Here is a 17,081-nt window from a genome sequence, read left to right as displayed (position 1 = left end):
ATGAAGCATTTTTCAGGCATCTAAAAAATTATTCCAGCCGACATTATTTCATTATTTTAGCCCATATGCCTGTCATTATTTTAGCCCATATGCCTGTCAGTGTACAATCTAGTAATTACTAACAGTTGAGTCAAAAGGACACACCCAAAACCAACTGACGGTTACTGTAATCCAGTTCTCTTAGCTCCCTTTCAGCACACACACACCCTCACCTGTATCAGTGTTGTTAATGGATGACGTAGTTAAAAAAAAAAAAAAAAAAAAAAAAAATCTATAGAGCAAGTTAATTTAGCATGTGCAGTATGTTCTTTAGTATATTTAGTTTTCTGGAGTTAGTATTTGAATGCAGGCGCTTACAAAAAAAAGATGATTCCACATTTTAAAAAAATAACATGATTTTATTAGAATGTCCAGTAAACCTGCTGGGAGGATGAAGAAGGGGTGGGGCTAAAATTTTGTTTATTTAATTTATCTTATTATTCATTGATTGAAATGTGAATCCTCTGACTGAATCATAATTCTGCAACAACTCAAATCTGTTTTATTTCTGAACTGAGGTAGGCTACCTGGTAGTCTACCTTGCCAAATGGAAGTGTACATAGAGAACAGGCTTGTTTTACAGCTCTGTATCCTGGCTCACCATCTGTTGTGTGTGTGTGTGTGTGTGTGTGTGTGTGTGTGTGTGTGTGTGTGTGTGTGTGTGTGTGTGTGTGTGTGTGTGTGTGTGTGTTTGAGAGAGAGAGAGAGGGAGGGAGGACCTAGAAGGTCAATTTCAAGAAAGCCAATTTCTTGAAAGTTACCCATCTGACCCTAATATACTTGGAAGTAAACAGTTTGTATGTGTAGGAACCTTGGGCCTTGTTATCTTATCTTATTATCTTATTAAGAGGGGGATTTGGGAGGGGAAAAAAGGTCGACTGTGTATGACTTCCTAAGATACATATATTATCTGTCATCTATTAACAAACAATTATGAAGAAATTCATCTAATATACCTATTTCGGTGAAGAATCTCTTTGAATCCCATAGATGAGCCAAATATTTCTACCTGAGACACATAAGCAACATAAATAAGGCTTCAAAAAAGATTATGCTATGACATTTTAATGAATATACTGCATCCTTTAGTCTTGAAAAAGGCTTTTAAACAATCCAGGGAGTTCCCTGTGTGTAAGTACATATTCTCAACACAGGTATGTCACAACCGTTTTTTTAAATACAGCCCACATGTTAATCTTGATGACTTGTTCCATTTCATTGGAAAATCTTTGACCTCACCCAGTAGAGTGAGGAATCTAGTTAGACTGCACTGAGCATGCACAGACCAGCACTGGATTCCTCCGTGGCTTTCTGCAGTGATGTCACGCAATGGTAGGCTACTGTGCTGGCCTCACTTCAGACACGTCCATTGGCATTTCTGAGCTTCTGATCAGGTTTGCACGAAATAAATACAACAAACCCAGTTCCTTTTTATATTCTCTTACAATGACAATAACAACAAAAATCATCATTCATTTTGGGTGTTCATATTGTGTTATATTTTATGTCTAAATTGAGTCATACTTTGTTTAAATATCAGTGATAATCCAAAATTGTATGGTAACTGTAATTATGTATGATTTTTTTTTAAAAAGTCATTTTATGCCATGATATAAATTTACAAATATAAAAGCTATGTACACAGGTGAATAAAACCTCTGGCATGATTTGTAGTAGTTTGAAAAAAAAAAAAAAGCACTTGAAAATTTGGAAATCTTGCCAAAAGATACACCATATCCATTCATAAAATTGACTGCAAATTATTTCTTGTTACTCTGCTCTAGTCAATGGAGCTCACACACCAAAGACAACAAAATCTTGTTTTTGTTGTTGTTTTATTTGATACTAATAGTCATGCAACTGTTATGTCAATGTTATCTTGTGGCTTAGACAAGTGGCATTCCATCAAGCTGTGTGGTCTGAAGTACAGTATGTGTGGACATCAGCACTAAAACAAATTCTATAATGTGTGACTGATATTAATATAAATGATAGAATAGTGAAGGTATATATATATTAAAACATCAGATGCACCTGCATGAGCATGCATATGACTTGAAACGGAGCTCCAGATGCCCTTGCGTCTGTGTCAGATAGATGCACCGTTGGCTGTGCGGTTGGGGGATAAACACAATGAGCTTTTGGCAGAGTGGGAAAGCTTGCGGGTTAATTGAGGTTCGTAAAAAGGGAGCTCTGTTCACATGTAACCAGATCTGTCCTCCGTTACAGCCAGGCATTCCGCTCTGAGCACAACGAGCAGGCGAACAGCAGAGACAGGCCAAGATTTACTCACACCTTCTAACATATAGCTTACCTGACCACATATAATGTTGACTCGACTGAGTGGAACTAAAGAAATGCTGCAGACGTGCTCATCTTGATTTTACATGTACTTTATTTCACTGTTTTTCAGCACAATACATAACATGCATCCAAAACTGAACAAATTAAACCAACAGCAGAGGAGAGGAGACAGTCATTTTGGTTGGATAAAGAGTAGTCATCATATTTTTGTGGATCTGGTACCCATGTAGAATTCAGTTACCATGACAACACTATGAGAACATGCTGCCGAGTCTTCTTCAAACAATTAACATGCTTCTTTTTTGATGCAACAACCATGACATTCATATTTATCGAACCGCTGTTTCATACAAAGGTTACACACTATATAATTATACTGTGAAAGGTACATCACACAACTCTCAGCACATATACTGTATGAACAGGGGATGATGGATGACAAACATGACTCACAGCTCTCTTGAAGAGGAGGAAAGAAACTCTGACTCATGACACATGGAAGAGCATTGTAAATGGCATCAGTCTTCCAGTGTTGGGTTCATAGTTCCTCGTACAGGTTAAACCAGCGACTTGGTCTGTTCTATTTTAAAGACCTGACTAACCTGGCAAAATGATTCAGAGCATTCTGTAAGTGATTCATTCGTATTACTTCCTTCACAAAGAAATAAAAAAAAACCCCCAAAACACTAAGATATCATACTGCATGAATAGTACAAATGCAAATGACATCCTTGGAGCATCCTTTCCTTTCTTTGTCATCTGGACGCTAATGCCATGTAATGGACGGCATTACCAGACAGTATTAGACACTAATAATCAGATCTAACCATGTCTGGTAAGACGCCAATTAACAGGCTTTAGATAGATATATCGTAGACTGGGCTGAATTTATTGTACTTGAAAGAAAAACAGGAATGAAATACAGTGTGAGCTGTGACTGGATAGCAATAAAACCATCTGTTGCAGTGATCCAAGTTATAGTTACAATGAAGTTTGAAAGAACGGAAGGGAAAACAGGAGAACAAAAGGAGAGATGAAAAGCCTAAAGCCTAAAGTACTGCCTCTTTATGAAGCTAAATGACATGACTTTGTAATGCGTACTTATAAAAATACAAAAAAGCCATGAACAACAAACATAACTCAGTTTCATGCATGTGTGACACTAAATAAAAAATAAATAAAAAACTCCCTCAGATGTGCAAATATGGGCGTGGTTTAATATTTGAGTCTTCCACCTTAACCAAACAGTATGTTGTAAAACACTATGTTAGACATTGTTAGACATTGTTACAATGTTAGACAATGTATTTGTGTACTTTCTGTTGTTTTTTTTAATCCTGATAAAAAGCAAAGCCACCTAAACTATTAAATATAGGCTACGGATTAGTTCCAATATCTGACTTAGTCAGTTTTAGTGTTACTTTACCAAAGTCTCATTCCTTTGTTGTGGAGTGTTTGCTCCACTCAGGCACTGAACTACACATAAATGTCTATGCTGTCAGGATAAATATGATCTACAATATTTAGGAAGATATATAAGCAGAACCAGGCAATGGGAAGAGGAGGGGCAGAGTGTAGGGTGTTGGTAACTCTATTTTTATCATGTTCAGGTGAGCTCATGTGTCAGTTGCAGGATGTGCCACGCAGGTAAAATGAGCTTGTCCAATCAGAGCTCAGCTGCGATCACAAAAGCCACACAGAACCCAGGGGGAGGGGATGAGGAAACAGCTTTCAGCACGTCTGGTTTAACAGCCAACGGACCAGTATTCTTTAACTAAAGCTGGGTGGGGCTGAGCAGACGGAAAAAAGAAGGACGGGGAAGTGAATAAAACAAAGTCGAGCAGCTTGGACTCTCCCTCTCTTTTCCCCCTCGTCCCCCACCCACCCACCCACAAGTTCTCTCTATTCTGATTATATCTTCCCAACTGAACATGAAACAATGCTACTCATCCGGCTACATAACAACACACTCTTTTCCTAGTCTGACCTTGCAGGTTTAACCTTTAAGGACTTTAAGAGTACTAATAATATTTCACCCCTAATATATGCATCTACCATGCTACAAAAGAAATCTTGGTTCTAGAAATCTAAGTGCTACTGTGCTAGAAATTTTGGATGTCTTCCATTATCCTAAAGGCAACATATCGAAAAGGTTTCACTCAGAAAATCTTCCAAGAATTAACAGCGTCTGCACGCTACAAGGAAGTGCTGAGAATCACAACCGCTAATATTCCTGAGAAACCTGTGTGTGTATTGTCAACATATAAAAAAAAAAAACCTGTCCTAAACTGCATTTTTATCCTAACAGTTCAAATAAAGATCTAAGACATGATAAGACAGATGACATATGGAAAATGTGGTTAGCTGAAATGAAATAAAAAATGTATAATCTAAGTACATTACCTATGATAAAGTGGCGAGAGAATCCTTTGCAGTCATTGGGTCACCCAACAAACATCGTTACCAGACAGTGTTAGAAAACAGATACACAGTCCAGCACTGTCAGGTAAGATGTGTGCTAAGTGCCATTGGTCAACCTCAGGTGGCTTTGGATTGATAAACCTCATAAAACTCACAGATAACTGCCTTAGTGTGTGCTGTGGCTTCTTCTGGAGTCAGCAGAGAGCCCTCATCATCATTACCAGGCAGTATTAGAGAGAGTGATGATATCCAATGCTGCCTCGTAAGATGGCGAAGACCATCCAAATAATGCTTGGAATAAAAATGGTAAAAATGCAAACGGTAAAAGAACTTTTAAAGACAATAAGTGAAAAAGCCTAAAAAGTCTCCTGATTGTATTCATTCATACCACGTTCTGTTAGGAGCCTGCTGTGTTTGTTACCCTTGTGTTGTATCAGATCTGATAGTAGCCATCATAAATGAGTAAAACCTTAGGCTCTGATGAACTGAGCCTGATAACACACACACAGTAAACCTGCTGCCCTGAGGCACTGCAGAGGCATAGAGGAGGATATATGCCAACAAAACGGCTGGCTATAAAAACAGGTATAGCTGGAATTGGACATGCAGTAGACTACTTTGTTCTTTACACTAAAGCCACAGAGCTGAAACAGAGAGTGGGCGACTGAGTCAGTTAACAATTGTTAATTGTTAAATCAAACCAGTTCCGATAGGTCTGATTCGACATTGTGGGTAAGCTGTACTAGTTTACAATAGAACACCGGGTAGAAATATTTAGATGGCAGCAAGCTATATTATACTCTGACGAAGGCCTTGACTTGGCTGTTGCTTCATTGTCTAGTGGAGACAAAAGACATTTCCTACGCTATGACTGTATAATGAACATGAATTGTGCCTCATTTTGTGAATTTCTTAGTCAGTCTAGGGAACAATAGAGTTGCTGACTGTTGGAAAGGCTAAGGCTAACCCTAGGCTAGGCTAGGTTTCACCGTGTGCAGTGACAACAGCGTGGAGGAATGCTGTACCCGACAGACCTGTGGCCAAGTTCTGTGTGTGGAAGGTCATTTCACATACACCTTTTGTTTACTGAATAACGTCTGATCTTTACAGCCATGCAGTGTATAACTGATCTCTAAAGTATGTTCCTGTCAGTAATTTTACAGTGCGTAATGAAATATACCAAAATAGCTACATTTACAATGTTTAATAATATGAAAATTACTAACCCCCCCCCCCCCCCCCCCCCCCAGGCTTTTTAAATAAGTAAAGTAGTCCTCTAATAAGTGCATAATTACTTAAATAACATTAACACTCTCTGAACAGTTTTCATCAGATCAACATATTACAAGAGAAAGAAGGCAGAATTGAAATGAGGCGGGAGAGTACATGTAAAAGCTAAAAGAGGTGAATAGAAGGGAAAAAAAAAAGCATGCACACGAGGGAGAGAAGAGAAAGAGAGGGAGAGAGGGAGAGAACCTGTAACCTTACCGTCGTGAAAGGGACTCAGGTAAAGAATGTGACAAAAAAGGGAGTATGGGGGACAGAAAGAAAAAAAAATCTCAAATTTCTACTAAGCGCCTGAGATGGCTCCGGCTTCCTCTCGCACAGTCAGGACCCATGAAATGAAAACCCCAAGCAGACCTGCTCTCCCAGACTGCAGCCTCTATTTAGTTAATCATCAGCATTATAAACCAGTGCTGCAGGCCTTCTGAGAAAGAAAAAAGAGGGCGAGAGGGAGAAAGAGTGAGAAACTGAATGAGAATAAGCATTAGAGACAGCAGAGTGACGTAAACAACATGACATCTTTACACGGATCTTTACACTTAACCTTTAGTAACTTGTCTTCATCTATTTCGAGCAGATGGTTGAGTCGCAGTCAGGTGCAGCTTGGACTTTTTCCCACTGCCTACACGAATCAGGTATCTCCTGACTGGAATGTGACTCCACAGTGAAACAAACAAGCTGAAGAGTAAACCAGGCTGAACCTTAATCAATTATTTGTGTCTGTGTGTAGAAGGGAAACCCTAATGTTTAGTTAACAGTGCCAGCTCGATTTGTGGTACAAGTTTTAATGACTGTCTTATTCTTCTAGGTTTCCCCCATTTTATTCAAGTGTTGCCATATATTTAGCAATTGTTTAATTAAACTGTTTAATTAAACTTTAACTTTAGTCACTTACACTCAATGCCGGATAGGACACACAAGGCTCACACACCATTTTTTAGTATCTGGAGGAAATTCACCAAAGTGCCCATCCTGTCAGAACCCATTATCCATTAAACATGTCTTACTGGACTGTAATGCTTCTACACACTTGAGGAACCTGTATTACTCTGTTGACAATTTTGAAAAGGTTTTTAACCAAGTAAATCCAAACTTAGTTTCAAGGTTTTTAGGAAAAATTAATCTTAAACACCTAGTCTAGTTTTAATCTTGAATATCTACACTAGCTCTTGCCATGAATATAGCCATAGAAGCTGGCATGGTTTTAAAAAGGAAGAAATCAAATCAAACATTTAACTTTCTCTTGCTGTGACAGTCTTGCTTTCTCTGGAGAGTTTTCAATATCTCCTAACCGTTTACATTTTTAAGGGCATCCTCAATCACGTCACTTTCTGGCTGGCAGGAAGAAAAGGGTAAAAAAAAAACCTGTTAATCAAGACTTGTTGCACTAAATGTGGAATGTAGTTCAAAACAGGAAGTAATAATCTCAAGTGCTACTTTTTCATGATTGTAAATGAGCAAAAGAACATTTAAAATAAATAAATAAATAATCCAAATGATGTTGAAAACAAATGTCTATCCAGAAGCATCCAAAATGGCTGACTGAATCCTCAGCAGGATAAAGCATTCCACACATGAACTTAAAATGAACTGAAGCAGACTGCTTAGTCACACTGATTAAAATGGCTGTCCTTAAGCAAACAAAGCCAGTGTGCTGAAGCTCTCTGACCTCTCACCTGTGCATAGTAATTAACACTCCATTTTCCTCTTCCTACCCTCATGAAGGAACAAATACACACATACACACATACACACACACACACACACACACACACACACACACACACACACAAGTTGCTACACGGCTCTTGCATTTTCTTTGCACTCAGCATCTAGTTTGATCTCAATCTAAACCGTCATTGGGTTTTTATCACCTTCCACTGAGAGCTGGTATTGCCTGGCTGTGTTCAACTGTGGGGAAGCAGAATTCTGATAAATAAAAAAAAAACCTTCCTAGGTTATAAAACTCTGACAAATGACTCGTTCAGATGAAAGAATGAAACCGAGTCATATTCCTCCTCCCACCAATCAAAAGCCTCCACCTCACTATGCAGCCATTGTGCTGCCTGGCCGACATTTTCTCTCTGCTCCAGACCATCTCTCCAAAATGCAGTTCCCCCTGAATAACCGAAAATATCTGCAATATGCTGCCTAGTTCTTGAACAACTCAGAAATGACTACAAAAATAACTACAATCGGGTTTAAATAATCACTAAAGCATCCAGAGTCCAATTTCCATTAATGATTTCTTACTATGGTCTTGAAAGTGCGGAAAACCCCCTCCAAAAATACCAAACAAACAAATTCTTGTTTTGTTTCTTCTAAAATATGCCAAAGAGACATGTAAGGGCAAGCCTAACCGTCAGCCATTAAAGTCCCGACAGAAAAGCTGAAGCAAAAGCAAAGCTTGGATGCTCACGATCAACATCTAACAAATCTAAAAGCATCTAAAATCTAAAACGATTATTTTTGGCTTGATAATATGCTTGAAATAAGATTAAAAAAAAAAAAAAGATAAGGAATTTTAATTCATCCTCATTTAACACAGCAACCCATTTCCAAAGGCTCTCATGTAAATAACAGAACCTATTATATAATGGTTAATGATTCCAAGAGGCAATTTCAGATACGTTCCTGTGTTTTACAGACATCTCAGAGTTTTCTTCTAAAGGCATGCTATCAGACAGAAGAAAGCAGCTAAAGCCCTCGTTTTATCCCCATTGACAAGTCTGGCGGTTTGCCTCTACCTGCCCAAACTGGTCTATCCAGTCAAGGAATGAGTGTTTGTGTCTATTGTGTTCTCATTTTCTTTCTATTTAAATAGACTGGAATCCGATACAGATTATGATATGACCCTATTCAACCTAAAAAGTCCTCCCTTAACAAGCTAACAACAATTCTTCTGTTGACTCCTCGTCTAAAAATCAACCTTTTAATGCGCTCAACTTCTATAGCATGAAAGTTATTAAGTCTACTGCAAAGCATAGAGCGAGAACTAAGGATAGCACCAGGAACAAGGAAAGTACTTATTTGAATTTAAAAAAAAAAGTTACCCGTTTCTTCCTTAGAGTGGTCCGGGAACTCGAAACCAGATACCATTTTAAGTCAGAAGTGCTGCCTCAGAGACTTGTCTTCCTCTTCCCTCTTCGCGTCGTTCGACGCCCTGTTCGCTGCAGAATGCCTTGCTGTCAGGTGGAAGGAGACCATCTTGATTTGGGGACTGGCTGCATCCCATCTAGAAGGTCGAAGCATAACTAGAGCAAGGTAAACATCAACGGTGAAGCCTTTGTCTCTTGAAGATGTCAAAGTTGCTGGAGGCGATGTGACCAGTTTAAGCTCTTGAGCAGAGAGACTGAATTTGTAAACGACTTGGTTTACATATAGCAGATTCCCCCACCCCCACAGGTGTAATTTTCAGGCTGTAGCCAATGCCCTTTGGCTGTAGCACTCACAGGTGTGTCCCTGGCTCTGTCATTGGCCAATCCTGCCTTTGAGGAGGATGGCCTCCACCTGCCCCAGCCCAAGGTGCTTTGCGAACGTTAATGACGTTAGCTTAAGTTTGCGTGTGTGGCTGAGATGGGATTTAGAAACCAGCTTCTGTGGTCCAACGAGACTATTGCATACTAAATGAAACCCAAATCCTATTCCAAATAGACTGACATTGTAAATATTTGCAGACACTCGCATGTTTTTCTCCGGTCTCAGTGAGATATTGAACAAATTTTTGTCTCACACCCCTTTAAGTCATACATACTGTACGTAATCTATACCATAAAACTGACAGCAGGTAAACTGAAAAATGGGTAACAAAAGTCTAGTAAGGAAACAGGACTTATTATCTGGTGGGTGTAGGAGGTCCTGGAGGCATCCCCTTTAATCCCTGTCCACTGCAGGCTGCCAAACTGGGCTGCAACTCTGCTTAAACTTCTAAGGACAATTACAGTGAATGTGGATAAAGCTTTCATATTGATCTTATGTCTCAGAGCCATAGTCAGTGCAAAGACAGCAAAAGAACCTGTACACCGTCCAAAAACAAAACATTTTGAAGCTACCATAGGCGCAACAGAACCAGAGAGCAACATGTTCCTTGCATTTGTATTTGAGCTTGGCCATAGCCATGGTGTTTGCTCAGGACATTAACGGCAAGGTGACTTAGTCATGTCTTTTTGAAGTAATTTTCTGTTGATTTTGCTATACATTTTATATGACTGTCTTATCTCATGATTGGACTTATGTGTATATACATTGCATAGTTAAGCAGCATATCCATTTTCCCCATTCAAATAAGTGAATAGTTACACATAGTAAACTATGATATAGACTCATCCAGCCAAAAACTAAATGAAACAATTTCATGCTTTATAAAATCCTGGTCTATGTCATGCTATGCTATATTTTGAAATAGTCCTGGGTATTTGTGGCCAAATATCAGAATGATTAACCTCTTATAATTGCAATGACAGAGAGTGGACTGACCATGGCTGTAATCATGTTAAAGATGTTAACGGCTAGTTGACTTCTCAGCCATCATCGATTGTGAACAAATATCATGCCAGAACAATAGGCTGAGGTTTTTCACATGACTACCTGATACTCAGAGGTGTACGACACAATGGCCTACCTCACCTATGTAATTAATCTCGCTCAACTAAACCCCTTTACCAGCACAGCTTTGTGTTTAGGAAGTGACTAATATTGTGCGGTATAACTAGTATGACTGAGAATCAGTTATCACATGACTCAATGCAAGAACTAATTGATGCAAAGAAAATAAAAGTAGAGCCAATGTATTACAGGTTTGTATTTAGGTTAATATCACACACCTTTTCATTTATCCCATTACCTACAGATTATGAATACAGATCTCGAGGTTTTATTAGGGTAAGAAGGCCATTAGACTGGTTCAAGTTGCACCATAAGTACACGTTCTTTATTCTCTGAGTTTCTGGATATTCTGTATTCAAGAATAGTGGAGTCTAGAGTACTTAGTTGGCGGGGTCTCCATAATCTAGCCTCTAGTTAGCTATTCACTCTGGGGAATCATGAGGCCTAGCATGCTGTGCATCCTGATCACTGAAGCAGGAAAATGTTCATCAGAGGCACTACAGCAGACAAAGAGCCGTTTCCATTAGCTGGGCGACTGGATGAAGCTCTTCTCCTTCGCTGTCCAGGAGTGGAGGCCCCTACTTTTACTGCCACTGAAAGAGGCCAGGAAATTGGCTTTGCTGAAAGGTGTGCTTTGTTTAGCATTCGCTTATTTGCATTCCAAATGAGGGTCTGGAGTAGAGCGGTGGAGCACAACCAAACCTCATTTGGGTAGAGATAGGTATCAGCCATGGCTGTCACGCAAGGCCATTGCAAAAGGACATTCATCACCATCCCAGTGCATTTCCAATAGGTCAAGGCCTAGGAGTGAAGATGCCAATGCTGACCAAGAATGCTGCAATCAGAGCTGTGTAATCCTCTGAGATAGCACTTACATTCTACTCAGTGTCCAAGCATTCAGTATACACCTTCATAATCTTTTACAATGAATGGCAGAGACACGGATTCACTTTGAAAGAGGATTGAAATGAATGAATATAAACAATATAAATGTACTATGGTACGCTGTTGTTCATATTATTTTGTATTTATTACATACAATGCTGTGAAAACGTATTTACTCCCATCCTGATTTCTTCTGTTTTTGTGTATATCCCATACTAAGTTGTTTAAGAAATTAAAACAAAAGCTAAGATAAAACAAAGGTAACCTGAGTAAACACAAAATACAGTTCTTAAATGATAATGTTATTTATTGAAGCAAAAATGTTATCCAATATCAACTGGGCCTGTGTGAAAATGTATTGCCCCCATAGTTACTAATTCCTCAAATTTATGAAACTGATAAATCATAATGGGGTTCAGCTGGACTAGACGCAAACAGGCCTGATTACTGCAAACCCTATTCAATCAAATCAACATTTAAATAGAAGTTTTTCAACAGCATGCCATTTGTTAAGAGGTCTTACCCAGTAACACACTATGCCAAAGTTGAAAGAAATTCCAGAAATGATGAGGAAGAAGGTGATTGAAATACATCAGTCTGGGAAGGGTTACAAAGCTATTTCAAAGGCTCTGGGACTCCAAAGAACCACAGTGAGAGCCAGTATCTCCAAATGGAAAAACTCAGTGGTGAACCTTCCCAGAAGTGGCCGACCTTCTAAAATTCCTCCAGGAGCACAGCAACTAATTTCAAAAGAGCCAAGGAGAACATCAAAGGAACTACAGGCTTCTCTTGCATCAATAAATGACTCCACTATCAGGAAGACACTGGGCATAAATGGCTTCCATGGAAGAGTGGCGAGGTGAAAACCACTGCTAACCCAGAAGAACATTAAGGCTCATCTGAATTTTGCCAAGACACACCTTGATGATCCTCAAACTTTTTGGGAGAATGTTATGTGGACTGATGAGTCGAATGTGGAACTGTTTAGAAGACATATATATCTGGTATGGACATATCTGGATATATCTGGTGTAATATCAAACACAAAGTCCACAAAAAGAACATCATACCTACGGTCAAGCATGGTGGTAGAAGTGTCATGGTGTGGGGATGCTTTCTGCTTTCTGCAATAATTGAGGGAAACATGAATTCTGCTCTCTTCCAGAAAATCTTAAAGTAGAATGTCTGATCTGCAGTCCATAAGTTGAAACTCAAGCACAACTGGATTATTCAGCAAGACAATGATCCAAAACATAGGAGTGAATCCTAGTTCTAGAAGTAAGTGAAAGACTGATCTCCAGTTATCGGAAGCATTTGGTTGCAGTTATTGCTGCTAAAGGTGGCAAGACCAGATGTTAAGTTTAAGGGGGCTATTAGTTTTACACATGGGTGATAGGTGTTGGATAATTTTTTTGTGTCAATAAAAACAATAAATAAATAAAAACTGTATTGTGCACCTGTAACAACAATTGTATTTTGTTTGGAGATCTAAAATTATTTAGTATGAGATATACACAAAAACAGAAGAAATCAGTATGGGGCAAATACTTTTTCACTGTACTATGCATGGTGTGTAGGACCATCATTTGCATGTCCTTGATAAACCATTTTACAAAATTCATAGGTTTTTGTGACATAAACTCACCGGCCCCTTTAATATGAACACCATACCAATAATGGGTAGGATGCCCCTTCTCAATCTCAATTCTTTCTTGGAAGAATTCCTATAAGATTCTGGTCCATGTTATTGTGTGATTGAATCACATAATTACTTCAGATTTTTCAGTCATACATTCATGCTACAAATCCCCCTTTCTACCACATCCCAAGGATGCTCTATTGTATACAGATCTGGTGAATATGTGTGCCATTGAACTACACTGTCATGTTCATGGAACTAGTTTGAAATGACATGGGGCATTGTCATTTTTCCCCAACTGTCCAGTTTTTGGTGAGCCTATGCTCACTGTAACCCCAAATGACAGAAGAGGAAACTGTTGTGGTCTTCTGCTGTTGTAGCCCATCCACCACAAGGTTCAACATGTTGTGTCTTCTGTGAGGCTTTTCTGTTCACCACAGTTGTAAATAGTGGTTATTTTTATTACCATAGCCTTCCTGTTAACTGACCTCTCTCATCAACACGGCCTTTCCACCCACAGAACTACTGCTTGCTGGATGTTTTTTTGCACCAGTCTGTATAAACTCTAGAGACTGTCCCTGCAGTTTTTTTGTTTTTTTTTAACCACCTGTATCTGTATGATTGTATGCAGTGCACTGCTGCCCCGTGATTGGCTGATTGGATATTTGAATGAATGTGCAGGTGTACTGGTGTTCCTGTGCATATAGTCCACTGCAAAAGTTTGCATACTCTTAGAATAAAATGAAGACAAATAAATATAATGATACCAGCAAGAAATGTACAGTAGTGTGTTAAGTTCCACAGATCTTATTACTAGTAGCAAAAAAGTCAAATATGTATTATGATGAATGAGAATTATGTAAATACTTCATTTTCTAATAATATCCACCCTGTCTTAATATCGTACATCCTCTGAACAGCTTTTGGATCCTTTCTGTTATAGTATGTTTCCTATCTGAAAGCCACTTCCATACATTCTTTTTGACATATTTGTTATAACTCTACTACATGCCATCAATTGTATTCTTTAAATTTGAAATCAGTACTGGAGACTGAATAGGTCATGGTTAAACATCTGATTTTATGTTTCTGGTGATTTTGCTTTGTTTTGGATTGTTGTTGTTGTCTTACATTATTTCTTTTATAACTTTCTTTTTTTTTAAGGAGATAAAGTTGAGGAGCATTATCCTCTATTGCATGACAGATGCCTTTCACTAACTTTTACCTAAACCAAGGCTCATTTATTTGTTAAACATCTGATATGATTATCTAAAATGTTGTCATTTATGATGTGGTTCCATCCTGTAAAAAAACAAACTTAATGTTTTTATAAAAGTCCACTCTATGTCATGCCATGTATGTGAGAGATACTGTACAGTGTGCACTAAAGTGGAAAATATTTGAGTTGACTGCAGAATTGTCCTTAACAGTTTGATAAGATAACCTCTTTGACCTACTAACACCTTTTAAAAAGGAAATGGAGTAGGCCTGTCAGATTTTCACATATGTTCACCCACATCTGTTTTTTTTTTTTTTTTTTTTTTTAATCCTTCACAGGTGTCTGTCATTCCACCTGCTTTGCTTTTGTTTCTCGGGTTGAGGTGTATCCTAGCTAATTACAGAGATTTGCATTGTCCTTGCAGAAAATGAGAGCTTAGCATACATGGGATGATGAAAGGGCTTGTAGGATAGAAATGAACACACATGCTTATGTCTGCATTAAAAAGGGTGGTGTTGGTTTTTTTTATACTTAGGAGACTCAATACAATATCTACAGTATAATATTATGTGTATTGTGATGATGCACCAGTGATATCTAATTAGTGCATTTGTGTTGCATACAATTTCTTAAAGGCATATGTGTTAAATATTAAAGTCCAAGTCTTTATTGCTACACTCTGTCTTTATCATGAAAGCATGTTCACTAAGGAGTAACTGCTTTGGTGCTGCACAAGCGTACCTGCAACCACAGCTCTGCTCCAAATTGTCACCTCTCACCATCATCAAGTAATTGGCCCCTAGAGTCTGTCAGGGTAGTGTGTGTTTCTATCGGTGCATGTGTGTGTGTTAGTGAGTCTAAAGGTCCACATGGAACACGGTTGCCATAGAAGAGAGAGAAGGAGTCAGACATAGCAATTACTGAAGTTCCTTTTCTCCACAACAGGTTCACTAACAAATTACACACAGCTTTATTCATGAGGGCAATGTTAAATATTCTCAGATATTTTTTAGACTGTTATTGCAGCACTTATCATAACAGCACGGATCATATATATATATATATATATATATATATATATATATATATATATATATATATATATATATATATATATATATATATATATTGTTGTTGTTGTTGTTGATTTAGATGTTTGATTTCACTTCCTTCTGTACATAGAAGGTGATAGCTTGAGGTCTTAATCTATATTGTTCACAATAGTATATAATATATATATATATATATACACACACACACACACACAGAGGAAGTTTATCATTATTTATTAATTATTTTACATTACATCTACTATTTCCAATACATGTATAAGTAATACTGTGCACCCATGACTGTTCCAGTATCATACATAGTATCTAATAATAATGCAGAGTGTAATGTGTGTTTTAAAGTTTAGATTGAATAAACTGGTGCATTTTGTTCCATGCTAAAAGTTTCGTTTGCACCATAGTTTCAGCTGACGTGACGGGTGTCTCTGACATATCAGGATTTTTTAAATAAGGGAATAAAGGAATCTTAAGAAGAAAATTTTGTTCTAGGCTACTCTATATCGGCTGTCCAACATGAACATTTAGCATATGCTTTCAAAACTATGATTCCTAAGGAAACTAATTTAGTTACTTAAAATACTCCCTAGAATAGAATGAAATGTTGGAAATGGCAGACATCTGGACATCAGCAGTGTTGTCTGGTTCCTGAGACCATTGTGACCAAAATCATTTTCAGACAACAATAACGCATGACAATGCATCCTCCACTAAAGTGATTGCAATCAGTAAACAGCTAACCAGCTCACGCAGTCATGATGGCCACCATTAAATTGAAAATGTAGGTGATTCCATTTGAAATTAAAAGACAGTCCATTACTTGGCTGTTGACTCAACATAATGCATCTTGAAATAAAGCAACCCATAGTCTGAACCTGCTCACTATCAAACACACCTGGGCTGGCTCTGTTATACACACAATATTGAAAGGGAAATCAAGGACTAAAGAGTGTATTTGGAAAATACGGTTGAATGTTGACCCAGAGTTCTCTTCTCTTATTGTTCTCTGCTAAATGCCATGTCTGTGTGGCTGGGTTTCAGGGCATATGTGGCATTGTTAAACTATATGTGCTTTTCAGAGGACAACACATCATAATCTTATATTGCATAAACACACCTGCTGTCTTTATGAATCAACAAAAGCATTTATCACATCATTAGGATGGCAGTCTTACAGCAAAAAGGAATGATTACATATTATACTGTACTATACAGTACTATGTAAGGTATTACATAGTTCCTTGCAAAAGTATTCAGCCCCCAAAAATTGATCAGATTTACAAACAATAAATGCACATATTCATCCTGCAATTTTTTTTTTATTGCAAACTAGTGCATTTTACAGTGAATTTCCAATATACAAATTAATTATTGGTCAGCAAGAATTTCAAAGAAAATAATACATTGAAAAATGCTGCTCGCATAAGTATTCCACCCTCCAGGTTCCAGAAGCGCCAGATGAAAGATATTGTCTTAATGAGGACACAATTAACTTATAATTGGCCTTCATCTGTGAAATATATAAAAGCAGCTCCCATTTTCTGAACAAAAACCACCTCAGTTATTCTGTTGGATCGATACTGAGTAGTTAATAAATAAAATAAAATTGAATTGAATT

At 38.0% G+C, this 17,081-nt stretch overlaps 1 long non-coding RNA gene across 1 annotated transcript; it reads right to left on the bottom strand.

The window, feature by feature from the left end:
* Nucleotides 1-2,416: 2,416 nt before the first annotated feature.
* Nucleotides 2,417-9,797, bottom strand: LOC128635110 (uncharacterized). Its single transcript, XR_008397981.1, has 2 exons — nt 9,102-9,797; nt 2,417-4,133 (listed from the first exon to the last, which is right to left on the bottom strand). It is a non-coding gene; the product is annotated as an uncharacterized LOC128635110 (long non-coding RNA).
* Nucleotides 9,798-17,081: the final 7,284 nt, after the last annotated feature.

This window comes from Ictalurus punctatus, chromosome 15, assembly GCF_001660625.3.
Source record: "Ictalurus punctatus breed USDA103 chromosome 15, Coco_2.0, whole genome shotgun sequence".
NCBI classification, from domain to species: Eukaryota; Metazoa; Chordata; class Actinopteri; order Siluriformes; family Ictaluridae; genus Ictalurus; species Ictalurus punctatus.
Note: the sequence above shows the minus strand (reverse complement) of the source record. Positions and strands in the feature narration are given on the sequence as shown.